At 40.7% G+C, this 13860-nt stretch overlaps 1 long non-coding RNA gene across 1 annotated transcript in view; it reads left to right on the top strand.

The window, feature by feature from the left end:
* Nucleotides 1-2370, top strand: part of LOC141077874 (uncharacterized) — a 95265-nt gene extending 92895 nt beyond the window's left edge. The window contains exon 2 of the long non-coding RNA XR_012227604.1: nucleotides 1888-2370. This is a non-coding gene — a long non-coding RNA (uncharacterized lncRNA). The remainder of the gene's footprint in view (nucleotides 1-1887) is intronic.
* Nucleotides 2371-13860: the final 11490 nt, after the last annotated feature.

The following is a 13860-nucleotide window of genomic DNA, read 5'->3' as shown; positions in this document are numbered from 1 at the left end:
TGGCACCGGACCGTTGTTTTGATGGATCCGGATAAGGTAGAAATGTAAAGGAAACCGTGCAGCGAGAGAGTTAAATTTCCGGCTGAGTCAATTCCTCCGGGCATGCGCAATGGAAAATGCGGATCAGGACGGGCAAAAAAAACGGATCATTGTCCGTCCGGGTATGTTGGCGGACGCCAAAATTTTGGCGGATCCGTATAAAAACGTCAAGATCCGCCGGTAATGCAACTCAATGGGAAAAGAAACGGATCCGCCAAGAAAAATGTCGGATCCTTTTTTTTGGTAAAATGGCGGATTTTGACTGATGGTGACAGACGGAAGTGTGAAAGAGGCTAAGACTCACAAAACGTGGCTTAATTATTCTGGTTTTTATAAGTGCGGCTCTATGCGCTGCAGAACATGTGCTCATTCCGTGGTGGCTCATCAGTTTTCTAATTGCGATAATTCTAAATAATGTAAGATTTCTCAGTACATTAATTGTAATTCCAGAAATGTCACATATCTGATTAGTTGTACTGTCTGCAATCTTTGCTATATTGGATGTACCACCCGACATTTGAAAACTAGAATTTCTGAACACATCACAGATATTATTTCTGTAGGAAGCTTTAACCATAATCAAATTAATCTTTTATTACAGGATAACACCAGCTATATTAAGTTGAAAGGTGACCCCACAGTGCAATATCAGAAAGAAACATTTAAATTGATTGAAGAAGGATTTTCCTTAGGTGTTATTAATAAATCTCAGTATGATTATCTTAAGATTGATTGCCCTGTACTTCCAATCATACATGCTTTACCAAAAGTTCACAAAGGTGTTTCACCGCCACCCATGCGCCCCATTATTTCTGACATAGGTTCTATTACAGAACATCTTAGCCAGTGGCTTGATTCCATACTGCAACTCCTTTGCATACGCACTCCTGTTTTTTTAAGAGACACTAAGGATGTTCTTGAACAACTCTCTGATGTTATATGGGGCGAGAGTTTTTGCTGGATAAGTTGCGATGTAACTGCACTATACACATCTATACCTGAGAATGTTTCCATTATGGCTGTAGAATATCATCTGTATAAATATAGTGATTACACTACTGATCATTCTCAGTTTTCTTTGCAGGTGTTACATTTTTTATTGCATCATAATTATTTTTCGTTTGATCAGAATTATTATCTCCAGTGCAGAGGAGTATCCTTGGGCGACAAACATTCCCTGTCAGTGGCAAACCTGGTGATGTCCTACTGGGAGGAACTTTTTCTTTATTCTCCATCCAATCCTTTTGTGTCCTCCATATTCTGGTATGGCAGATATATCGATGATACTCTCCTCATCTGGAGGGGTGATATATCTGCCATACCAGAGTTTTTTTAATTACTTGAATAGCAGCAAATTCAATTTGCGGTTTCCTTATGAATTTGACATGTTTTCAATTTCCTTTTTGGATCTTACATTGCGGGGTCAAGTTGGTATGTGTGTTTCTACCTCCACCTATCTGGGTGCCATATAGTAGTAAAAAAGGCAACCACCATTGGTAATATGATTTCTCCCAGTTTATTTATTTCGGATAAGACTCACAAAACGTGGCTTAATTATTCTGGTTTTTATAAGTGCGGCTCTATGCGCTGCAGAACATGTGCTCATTCCGTGGTGGCTCATGAGTTTTCTAATTGCGATAATTCTAAGCAATATAAGATTTCTCAGTACATTAATTGTAATGTCATATATCTGATTAGTTGTACTGTCTGCAATCTTTGCTATATTGGATGTACCACCCGACATTTGAAAACTAGAATTTCTGAACATATCACAGATATTATTTCTGTAGGAAGCTTTAACTGTAATTTGTCCTCGGCCTCTAAACATTTTATTCTTCATCACCATAGGAATATTTCATCTCTCAAAGTAACAGGCATTGAAAGAATTGTAGAGGAGCCGCGAGGAGGAAATATCAGAAAACGTTTATTGACACGTGAAGCTTATTGGATTTTCTGCTTAGGAACATGCACACGGGACGGTTTAAATGCACGAAGAGAGATTATGTATCATTATTAATGTGCAAATTTGGTCAATTGGTGGAGTTTCTTTTTTGTGATTATTCCTTAAAATTTAGTTTTTTCAATTGTTGTATGTTGTCTTATGTGTTTATAGTAATTTTTTTACCTTAAATTGGTAATTTTATTTAATCTCATGTGACACATGTGTATAATTGTTGTCTATTGGCTGAAGCTGTGTATAAAATGTTACCTGCCAGCATTATTGCCAGCTTTTTCACAAAGAACACAGTTCTGGTGTTCGAAATGCGTCATTGAGACATTCATGTGAACCCTGTCTTACTTTTTTTTACTCAATAAATGGAACTTTTAGAAGCTGGGATATTTTTCTTTTTACTGTTATGATAGCACCTTGTGTTATTGCTGTGATATTATCTGCCAGTACTGACATACTGCACTGTCTGTTTCCTTATAGTTTTTACCCGACTCATCTACTATTGTGTTCAACAATCTCTGATTTCATCCTCTACTGTGTTCACCAATCTCATCCATTATATCATCCGTTATCATCTACCATTGTTGTCCATATCATCCCAATAAATATAGACTTAGGGTACTGTCACACTTAGCGATGCACCAGCGATCCCAGCCAGCGATATGACGCGGTCAGGATCGCTGGTACATCGCTAAGTGGTCGCTAGTGAGCTGCCACACAGGCAGATCTCACTAGCTACATCGCTGGGGACGGGGGTCGCTACTTACCTGTCACACCAGGCGATCCTGACATCCTCCCACCCGGCTCCACGCGTTGCTCGTCGTCACAGCAGGAAGCTGACGATGAGAAACAGTCCAGCCTGTTCTTGCTTGATCAGCGATAACCAGCGGGGGAGCGGGTTGTAGGTAAATATCAGACATAGCGATATCGCTAGCAATATCGCTATAACGTCACAAGTTATAGTGATATTGCTAGCGATATCTCTTAGTGTGACATGCCCTTTAAGCACCCATACAGTAACAATATCAAACAATTTAAAATTGATCTTCAGCTCACCTGGTCCAGCCTGCCCAGTCCTCCTTTCCATGATCTCGGTGCACGGAATAAATCCATCCCCATCTGGTAGAAATTCTTCAGTAAAAAAAAACTTTTTTGTAGTTCCAGCACACGATGTAGAAAATTTAGAAAAAGCCTTTATTTAGTCCATCATTAAAAAATACAATTCCAGCTGAGATAAAAGCATGTGTAGGCTTACGCGTTTCGGATCATGTTTGACCCTTAATCATAGCATAAAATACTGAATAAATGTTGCACTTATCAAGGAAAAACAACCAAGAAAGGCTGCCTTGGGTAACACCCACCAAAATCAGCTGTAATACCAGCATCACTAATTCAAGGTTAGCAGTAATATCACACTGGTTTAACCCTATAATGCATCCATCTTATACAAACATGTTACAATGTGAATTCTCACTTAATGATAATCTGATAGTTTGCTCACTTTTTAACCAGATTTTTTATATATAAAAAAAACACTCATAATGACAATTGAATATATGCATGAAAAAGAAAAAAAAAATTTTTTTTCAAAAATATCTAACTCTTAATTTCAAGAACTCATACAAAATTCCAATATATTGCCCTTTATCTCAATACTTCCAACTATTTTAGTATAGATACATCAATTCATGTTTTAAATTTAATCCTGCTGGGTATCTGGTATTGAGCTTTAGAATCCATCGAGCTTCAGTCATCTGAAGTAATTTAATTCTATCACCACCACGCCGAGGAGCAGAAACAAATTCCAAAGCACTTACTCGCAGGCTACTCAATTCTCCCTTATGTTCATGCAAAAAATGCTTAGAAGCCCCCGAGAGACTGCGGGTAGTGATATTATTGATGTCATAAATGTGCTCCGACAATCTTCTTCTTATACTACGACTTGTGGATCCTACATATTGTTTTCCACATGTCGTGCAAAAAATAACATAAACACAATAATCAGTAGCACAATTCATAAAAGTTTTAAGATGGAATACTTGACCCTCATTGCTTGTAACAGACTTGTTATTATTTATCATGAATTTACATAAACCACATGATTTCTGCCCACATCTAAATGAGCCCTTGGTAGACAACCATGCGCAACCCATTTTACCTGTGTTCTCTCTTAATTCACTGGGGGAGATTATATTTCCTATTGTCAGGGATTTTTTTGGAACAAATTTACAACCATTGTCGGAGCACATTTATGACATCAATAATATCACTACCCGCAGTCTCTCGGGGGCTTCTAAGCATTTTTTGCATGAACATAAGGGAGAATTGAGTAGCCTGCGAGTAAGTGCTTTGGAATTTGTTTCTGCTCCTTGGCGTGGTGGTGATAGAATTAAATTACTTCAGATGACTGAAGCTCGATGGATTCTAAAGCTCAATACCAGATACCCAGCAGGATTAAATTTAAAACATGAATTGATGTATCTATACTAAAATAGTTGGAAGTATTGAGATAAAGGGCAATATACTGGAATTTTGTATGAGTTCTTGAAATTAGGAGTTAGATATTTTTGAAAAATTTTTTCTTTTTCATGCATATATTCAATTGTCATTATGAGTTTTTGTTTTTTTTATATATATAAAAAATCTTGTTAAAAAGTGAGCAAACTATCAGATTTTCATTAAGTGAGAATTCACATTGCAACATGTTTGTATAAGATGGATGTATTATAGGGTTAAACCAGTGTGATATTACTGCTAACCTTGAATTACTGATGCTGGTATTACAGCTGATTTTGGTGGGTCTTACCCAAGGCATCCTTTCTTGGTTGTTTTTCCTTGATAAGTGCAACATTTATTCAGTATTTTATGCTATGATTAAAGGTCAAACATGATCCGGAACGCGTAAGCCTACACATGCTTTTATCTCAGTTGGAATTGTATTTTTTAATGATGGACTAAATAAAGGCTTTTTCTAAATTTTCTACATCGTGTGCTGGAACTACAAAAAAGTTTTTTTTACTTAAGCACCCATACAGTATTTTTACTGGGAGTGGATGAAGAGTTTAGCTGTATGCTGGAATCCACACAGCGTCATACGTGGAAGAAGGAAGAACTATATTCAAATGCCGAAAGTACGAGTATGTACTGGTAGTGACTGACATGTTCTCAGGAGGGCCCGAAGCCTATCTACTAACCAACACGGCTGCCAGAGTGACTGTTAAGAGACTGATGACTGAAGTAGTATGCAGATATGGGGTCCCAGAGGTAATTGAGAGTGACCAAGGACCCGTATTCATTGCAGCACTGACTAAGGAAATATGGAAATTAGTGTTAGGTTGAACAATAGGAAATGTTCACTAGTTGCCTGTTCTTGGCCCAATGGATATTGATCAAGTGCGCACTAAAGAAATCACACCAGAGACTGTCGGATGTAACCTCTCTTTGATCAATCTATGGCACAGCTTCAAGAGACTTTATTAATCCAATCATAGGTTTATACTGTATGGATAAGGGGGCTCGGTTAGCTTTAAAATGGGAGTGATTGGATGTATTCCATTGGTTAGTGGGTTGGGCAGTGAGCTAGTCTGTGGGCAGATCCATGAGGCCATCAGAGTGGGCATCATCGTGGGCAGATCCATGAGGTCATCAGGCTGGGTTGGTCCATGAGGTCACCAGAGTGGGCATCATCATGGGCTGATCCATGACTTCATCAGGGTGGGCGTCATCTTGGATACCAGCACAAGGAGCACATAGTGTGTGGTGAAACAGGAAATGGCAGCCATCTTTAGTGTCACACTTTGATCTGAAAACGCTCATGTAAGGTGAAATAATACACTTTATGGGTAGTTCCTCTCAATCTCATGTCTTGAGGTTAATTAAGTTTTTGATCTTAAGGCTCTCCTCAACAGTCCCCCCCTAAATACTTTATTAACCTTTTTTTTTCTTGATCCTACCATGGTTCCCTAACCCATCAGTGTTAAGTGTCACTATGACATCAGAGGCGTCATGACAATTCAGGTGCTATAGACACCAGAGAATGTGTGACCAATTATGGGTATTTGAAGAGGTATACAGGAGAACCCTACCTGCGTCCTCGGGACTTTCCTACCTGCTGGGTCCATTACTCTCCAATCTCCCATCACCATGGTTACAAAGAATACACATGTGACTAACCCTGATGTATACATCCTAGATCTGACCATCTCATCCAATAGAGGGGAATTGGAGTCTTCACCAGTTTGAGACAAGTTTTCCCTTGTGGAAAACCTCCCTTTGTAGCTGAACTTTGACAAGCAGGTCAGACCCTACTCTGTCCCTACCTGTCTGTTAAGTTTACAGTATGAGAGATGGATCCAGGAGGCGCTCAGCAATCCTAACCGAAGTAGGAGTGGTCCAGAGCACTTGCTAGGGACCCTCAAATCACAACTCCAGGGATGTCTTTCTGATGAACTTCTTTACCAGCACGTAGTCACCAGGATGGAAAGTATGGGTACCTTCACTGGAATCTGGATCTGGAATGGATGATAGAACTCATGCATTTGTTAGTGATAGTTTTTTAGTAAGGGCAGTTACATAATTTACAAAAGTATCACTTCCTAAGGAAAGCTGTTGTGGATAATATTGACCCAACCTTGGAGGACCCCCAAAAAGAATCTCATATGGTGTGAGTTTAGTAGGACCCCTTGGAGTGTTTCTGAGCATAAGGCAATGGGCAAAATGTCTATCCAAGGAAATCTGACTTCCTGACTGGCTTTCAGTATTTTATTTTTCAAGGTGCCATTCAGTCTTTCTACTTTTCCACTGTTCTGAGGGTGATATGGAGTATGTAAACATAAATCATCCCCTATTAAAACTAATCTCAAACTGTTCTTCAACTACATCAATAGTAAAAGAATCATAAGTGAAAGTGTAGGCCCCTTAAAAAATTGTGAGAAAAGAATGGTTGTAGATGACGAGGAAAAGGCTAATATATTAAACACCTTCTTCTCCACGGTATTCACAGTGGAAAATGAAATGCTAGGTGAAATGCCGAGAGACAAAGAAAACCCTATATTAAGGATCACCAATCTAACCCAAGAAGAGGTGCGAAACCGACTAAATAAGATTAAAATAGATAAATCTCCAGATCCGGATGGCATGCACCTACGAGAACTAAGAGAACTAAGTAGTGTAATAGACAAGCCATTATTTCTTATATTTAGGGACCCTATAGCGACGGTGTATGTTCCACAGGACTGGCACATAGCAAAGGTGGTTCCAATATTCAAACAGGGCTCTAAAAGTGAACCTGGAAATTATAGGCCAGTAAGTCTAACTTCTATTGTTGGTAAAATATTTGAAGGGTTTCTAAGGGATGTTATTGTGGATTATCTCAATGAAAATAACTGTCTAATTCTATATCAGCTTGGGTTTATAAGAAATCGCTCCTGTCAAACCAATCTAATCAGTTTTTATGAAATGGTAAGCTATAGACTGGACTCAGGTGAGTCATTGGACATGGTATATCTTGATTTTTCTAAAGCGTTTGATAAATGAGAATGCTGGGTCTGGGGGAAAATGTGTGTAAATCAATAAGTAACTGGCTTAGTGACAGAAAGCAGAGGGTGGTTATAAATGGTATATTCTCTAACTGGGTCGCTGTGACCAGTGGGGTACCGCAGGGGTCGGTGTTGGGACCTATTCTCTTCAACATATTTACTAACGATCTGGTAGAAGGTTTATACAGTAAAATATCGATATTTGCAGATGATACAAAACTATTTAAAGCAGTCAATACAAGAGAAGATAGTATTCTGCTACAGATGGATCCGGATAAGCTGGAAACTTGGGTCGAAAGGTGGCAGATGCGGTTTAACAATGATAAATGTAAGGTTACACACATGTATCACCATTACACACTGAATGGAAAACCACTGGGTAAATCTGACATGGAGAAGGACTCGGGGATCCTAGTTAATGATAAACTTACCTGGACCAGCCAGTGCTAGGCAGCGGCTGCCAAGGCAAACAGGATTATGGGGTGCATTAAAAGAGGTCCGGATTCACATGATGAGAGCATTATACTGCCTCTGTATAAATCCCTACTTAGACCGCACATAATAATAATAAATTTTATTTCTACAGTGCCGACTTATTCCGCAGCGCTTTACATTTCAGAGGGGACTTGTACAGACGATAGACATCACAGCATAACAATAAACACATAGATCATAACAGATACCAAGAGGAATGAGGGCCCTGCACGCAAGCTTACAATCTATGAGGAGAAAAGGTAGACACGAAAGGTGGGTGGTAACAATTGCCCTGATTGTTCAGGCCAGCCATAAATGTTAAGTGTATAACAGTACAGGGTTATCAAGGAGCCTTACAAAAGCATAGATATATGATAAAATATAACCTTTATTCACATCTAAATAAAAAGACACCACAACCACACATAAGTAAACATAACCGTGCCACCTACTAGGCCCTACAATGGGACCTAATATCAGCCCTACCTCACAGCGGATGTTGGCACCCTAAACAGATACGAGATTGGCGCCCCCGCTCCTCAGCGGCTGTTCCCTAAATCTCCTAGATGTCCCTGGATATGTGCAACAAGCATTCAATCATTTAGCCAGGAAAGGAGTTTATAGGGGTTGCCACACTGATAATTGCTGAGTAGGCAGCAAAATAGAAAAAGTGCAAAAGACAGTGCAATTGACAAGACAATAAAGTGACAAGTGCAAAAGAGATGAGAACCTAACTACTGTTCCCTGTATCTGTATACCTTCCTAACAGCGGAGGTTGGCACCCTACTGGTCAGCGGAATGGCGCCCCCGTTCCACGATGGCTCACCCTGAAAAAAGCCCTAATATCGCTGATAAATAAACATGAGAGTAGGCATTCTCAATATTAGACAATTTTGTGACATGATAAAATAGATGACAAATCACATAAATGCTCAAACATGTTGATAACAGTAAGAAAAGGTACTCAAGTTTTGATGCTGGATAGAAAAACCTCAACGCGTTTCTCCTAACAGGATCATCAGGAGGTAGATAGTTAGATGCTGTGTGGGAGAAGAACAAAAAACCCCTTCTATATATAGACGTGGCTACTGATTGATGACAAATGCTTCCTGTATACTTTGGAGGTCGCTGTGCAATGTTCACACAATGGGGCCAGCCATAGATGTAATGTTAAAAGTGCAGGCACGTTTGTGCTCTATCAACCGATATCCTCCACATCTTACTGGTCAACATGTCTGTCAATCAAAACAACAGACTCAGAGCCACCACCATTGCTAAAGATCCCGGGCGTGCGCTCCACCTGGAACGCACTCACCTCCCAGCTGATGTAACAAAGCTGTATGCTAATTGGCCCCACACCCGCAGCGCTTCCTGTCCGCACTGTGCATGTCATGATCTGGCCACCAGAGGGCCTATGTCGGAGCATGTAACAGGAAGCCAATGACATTACTGACAGGCACACGTTGCCTCGGCCCGCCCACACTTCCTGTTGCCTCAACTGCGCATGCCCATAGCGCAGAAAGCGCAATGTAATTTTCAGTTGCGCATTTACTTGGCAATGTGAGCGCTCATTATTATTGATAAAGCGCTCCTGCGCAATGTCTTTAAAAGGTGACGCACTATTACAAAATGGACAGCTTATACCCAGAAGAGAGCATTGTAATAGACAGAAGTGCGTTGCCATGGCAACGCCAACGCTCATTATTCTCTCAACAGTTTAATGCTCATGCGCATTATGTTTAAAAGAGCCATATATGATGTTATGCTGTAAGGAGGGGCAGCAGAAAATGATACCAGTGCCAAATGAGCACAATCAGTAATGAAGTACCGCAAATGAGGACAGCATATTCAGAAATAGTAACACAGATACATTTAGAGAATTAGGAAAGGGAAAGGGAAATTTGTGCTCACCAAAATAGTCCTGTAAGCCGGTCGTGCCTAGGGATCAAATGGCTGACCACCATGTGTTGCAAACATGAAGAGAGAAGGAAGATCCGACACAGATACATCCCTTTCCATGTCCAAATGCAACAAATCTCTCTTACGTTTCATATCCTTTGCTTGCACGTGTTATACAAAAGCAAACAAACAAAAATATTTTTCTATATGTCATATTAGAGGAATTGTTGCTACTTGATGGGGGAAGGGGAAAGGGGGGGGAAAGGGGGCAGGGAAGGGAAGGGGGAGGGTTTTTTTTGGTCATCATTTCAGACTAAAGGTACACTTTGGTGACATAAAAGTATAAGTATATATATACAAACAATGTCGCACAAAAAATTTTTGTGCATCCCAAGTACATGGGAATTTATATTGGAACTGGCACAGCACATAAAAAGGAATTAAAGGGCTCATCTCATTATAAGAAACAGGCATATGATAGACTCTCATTTAGTCCATTCGGTGCTATGGATTCCAACCTATGAATCCAGGAACATTCCCTCTGCAGTAATAATCTATCAAAATTTCCCCCCCTAGGGTTGTGTTGGACTACCTCAATCACACAGAATTTGATATCCTCCATCTTACCTCCATGTATCTCATTCATGTGTTTGGCTGTTCCCCAACCCTACGTCGAAATTCTCTGGACGTTTTCCCCACATAGTCATGAGGACAGCTACATGTGGCCATATAGATGACACCAGAGGTTTTACAATTGGAGAAATCTCTATGATAGAATATGTTCCCATTATGGGAACTGATGAAAGATTTAGAAGATCTCATAAATTTACAATTTACACAATTGCCGCACTTGAAAAAACCACAAGATTTTCAATACCAGTGGGGGTGGATCTCCTGAAATAACTGTGTACTAGGCTATCCTTCAGGGAACGCCCCTTTCTAAAGGTGATCATTGGACGTGGTCTTATAATGTCTCTGAGATCAGGGTCGGACGTGAGAATGTCCCAATGCTTATTAAGGATACCTCTCACTCTTTTATTCTGGCAGTCAAAGGTGCCAATGATCCTAGTCATATCTGAGGAACCAGTGGGTTTATTAGCTCGAATTTGCAAAAGGGAATTTCTGTCATGGAGTGAACCTTCCTGTTACATGCTCCGACATAGGCCCTCTGGTGGCCAGATCATGACATGCACAGTGCGGACAGGAAGCGCTGCGGGTGTGGGGCCAATTAGCATACAGCTTTGTTACATCAGCTGGGAGGTGAGTGCGTTCCAGGTGGAGCGCATGCCCAGGATCTTTAACAATGGTGGTGGCTCTGAGTCTGTTGTTTTGATTGACAGACATGTTGATCAGTAAGATGTGGAGGATATCGGTTGATAGAGCACAAACGTGCCTGCACTTTTAACATTACATCTATGGCTGGCCCCATTGTGTGAACATTGCACAGTGACCTCCAAGGTATACAGGAAGCATTTGTCATCAATCAGTAGCTACGTCTATATATAGAAGGGTTTTTTGGTCTTCTCCCACATAGCATCTAACTATCTACCTCCTGATGATCCTGTTAGGAGAAACACGTTGAGGTTTTTCTATCCAGCGTCAAGACTTGAGTACCTTTTATTACTGTTATCAACATGTTTGAGCATTTACCGCATGTGATTTGTCATCTATTTTATCATGTCACAAAATTGTCTAATATTGAGAATGCCTTCTCTCATGTTTATTTATCAGCGATATTAGGGCTTTTTTCAGGGTGAGCCATCGTGGAGCGGGGGCGCCATTCCGCTGACCAGTAGGGTGCCAACCTCCGCTGTTAGGAAGGTATACAGATACAGGGAACAGTAGTTAGGTACTCATCTGTTTTGCACATGTCACTTTATTGTCTGTCAATTGCACTGTCTTCTTTACTTTTTCTATTTTGTTGCCTACCCCTATAAACTCCTTTCCTGGCTAAATGATAGATTGCTTGTTGCACATATCCAGGGGCATCTAGGAGATTTAGGGGACAGTCGCCGAGGAGCGGGGGCGCCAATCTCGTATCTGTTTAGGGTGCCAATCTCCGCTGTGAGGTAGGGCTAATATTAGGTCCCATTGTAGGGCCTAGTAGGTGACACGGTTATATGTTTGCTTATGTGTGATTGTGGTGTCTTTTTATTTAGATGTGAATAAAAGTTATATTTTAGCATATATCTATGCTTTTGTAAGGCTCCTTGATAAACCTCTTGATACTTTTTGACCTTACTGGTTATATAGTTTTGCTAGTTTTTTTTAATTCTTTTTGGTACTGGCATGGCAACTTTTCTATCGGGCCCATTAAACACTGATGCATGGCAAGAGGAGGCAAATCAGGTCTTTTGTTTGAGCGGTCAAACTGGTAATGTAAATCAATCCTTGAAATCTCGCTTTGGTGATCTGTATAACGACTATAAGGAACACATTAAGTCCTGGTGGGAAATAAAAGCCTTGGAGAGCTATATTAAAACAGAGTTGTCCCAAAAGGCCTTAGGATCAATCTTAATCCATCTCCTAGAACTGCATCTCCTGAACTACTCAACAAGTGGTTGAAAGAGTCAATAGATTCCTCAATCAGATTTATGCAATTACTTTTGGAGGAGGAAAAGAAACATTTTGAGCTATCTGCTAAACAGCTTAATAAATCAGTTGACAATATTTTGAAATTTAAGGCGGACCCAGACTTTCTAAGAAGGGAGGGCCTTTTACAAACCTCAGTTGAGAAATATCAATCATTTATAAAGGAGAGAAAATAGTTGCAGTTCCAGAGAGACCTAAAGGCCTTTGGTGACAATCAGGCTTATAGTTTCCATCAAGGCAATATTTCAGATATCTCCTCCTCTGATATTGAAACATCTGACACCGAACGTAACAATATCAACAGTTCTCCAAGAGGAGGTAGACGATATAGACAATGGAAGGGCAGGGGAAGACACTATTCAAGGGGACCACAGAGGGGCGGTTCAACTTATGTAAATCAAAGAGGATTGAATGTTACAAACAGTTTCCCTCTGCCTGCTCCCTCATCCTCTTTTTTTAGAGAGGAATGCCAAGACAGGTTACTATCTGAGACCCAAATAGGTCTCAATCAGAGCCAGATTATCAACCTGTCTAACTATACCCTCACAGAGGATGACTATGGGGTCTTAAGAAAAGGACTTAACTATGTTCCTACCAACAGATTTGATTGCTTTAATATGACTAAGGACATTAATCTGTTTTGTCGCAAACTCAAATGGAAAAAATTCTTTGCACGTAATGACCAACATGATTGTAAACGATTGGGTCTGCAGGTGGATGAACTAGAGGGATTTAGAGCATTGGTGGGGCTTTTGGAGGAAAATGACACCAAAGAGGGACTTGGGCCTTTCACAAACTTGAGAAACAACAGTACTAAAATGCCCCCTTAATCTGACATTTCAAGTATTGACATTTTCCTTAAACTGGTGGAAAGAGATCTAAAGCCCCCGTTACACACTGCGATATCGCTAGCAATATCTCTGTAAAGTCACCGATTTTGTGACGTTGCAGCGATATTGCTAGCGATATCGCTGCATGTGATACTTACCTCCGACCGGCTCCCCCGCTGGTTATCGCTGATTGCACGAGAAGCTCCTGGACCATTCCTCGTCGGCCACTTCCTGCGGCGCTTCCTGTGGGGAGACGAGCGACGAGCCGGGTGGGAGGACGTCAGGATCGCCGCGTCTGACAGGTAAGTAGCAATCCCCGACCCCAGCGATGTCGCTGGTGAGATCTGCCTGTGTGGCAGCTCACTAGCGACCACCTAGCGATGCACCAGCGATCCTGACCGCGTCATATCGCTAGTCGGGATCGCTGGTGCATCGCTAGGTGTAAAGGTACCCTTAGGAGAGTCCCATCATATTCATCTGATTCAAATCTCCTGAAACATCAACAGGAGGCTTTGAATAGGCTGATGGATTGGAATGA

The sequence above is a fragment of the Dendrobates tinctorius genome, unplaced genomic scaffold (assembly GCF_039654945.1).
Source record: "Dendrobates tinctorius isolate UK_male_01 unplaced genomic scaffold, ASM3965494v1 ptg000015l, whole genome shotgun sequence".
Taxonomy (NCBI): Eukaryota; Metazoa; Chordata; class Amphibia; order Anura; family Dendrobatidae; genus Dendrobates; species Dendrobates tinctorius.
This window is presented reverse-complemented; position numbering and strand designations above follow the sequence as displayed.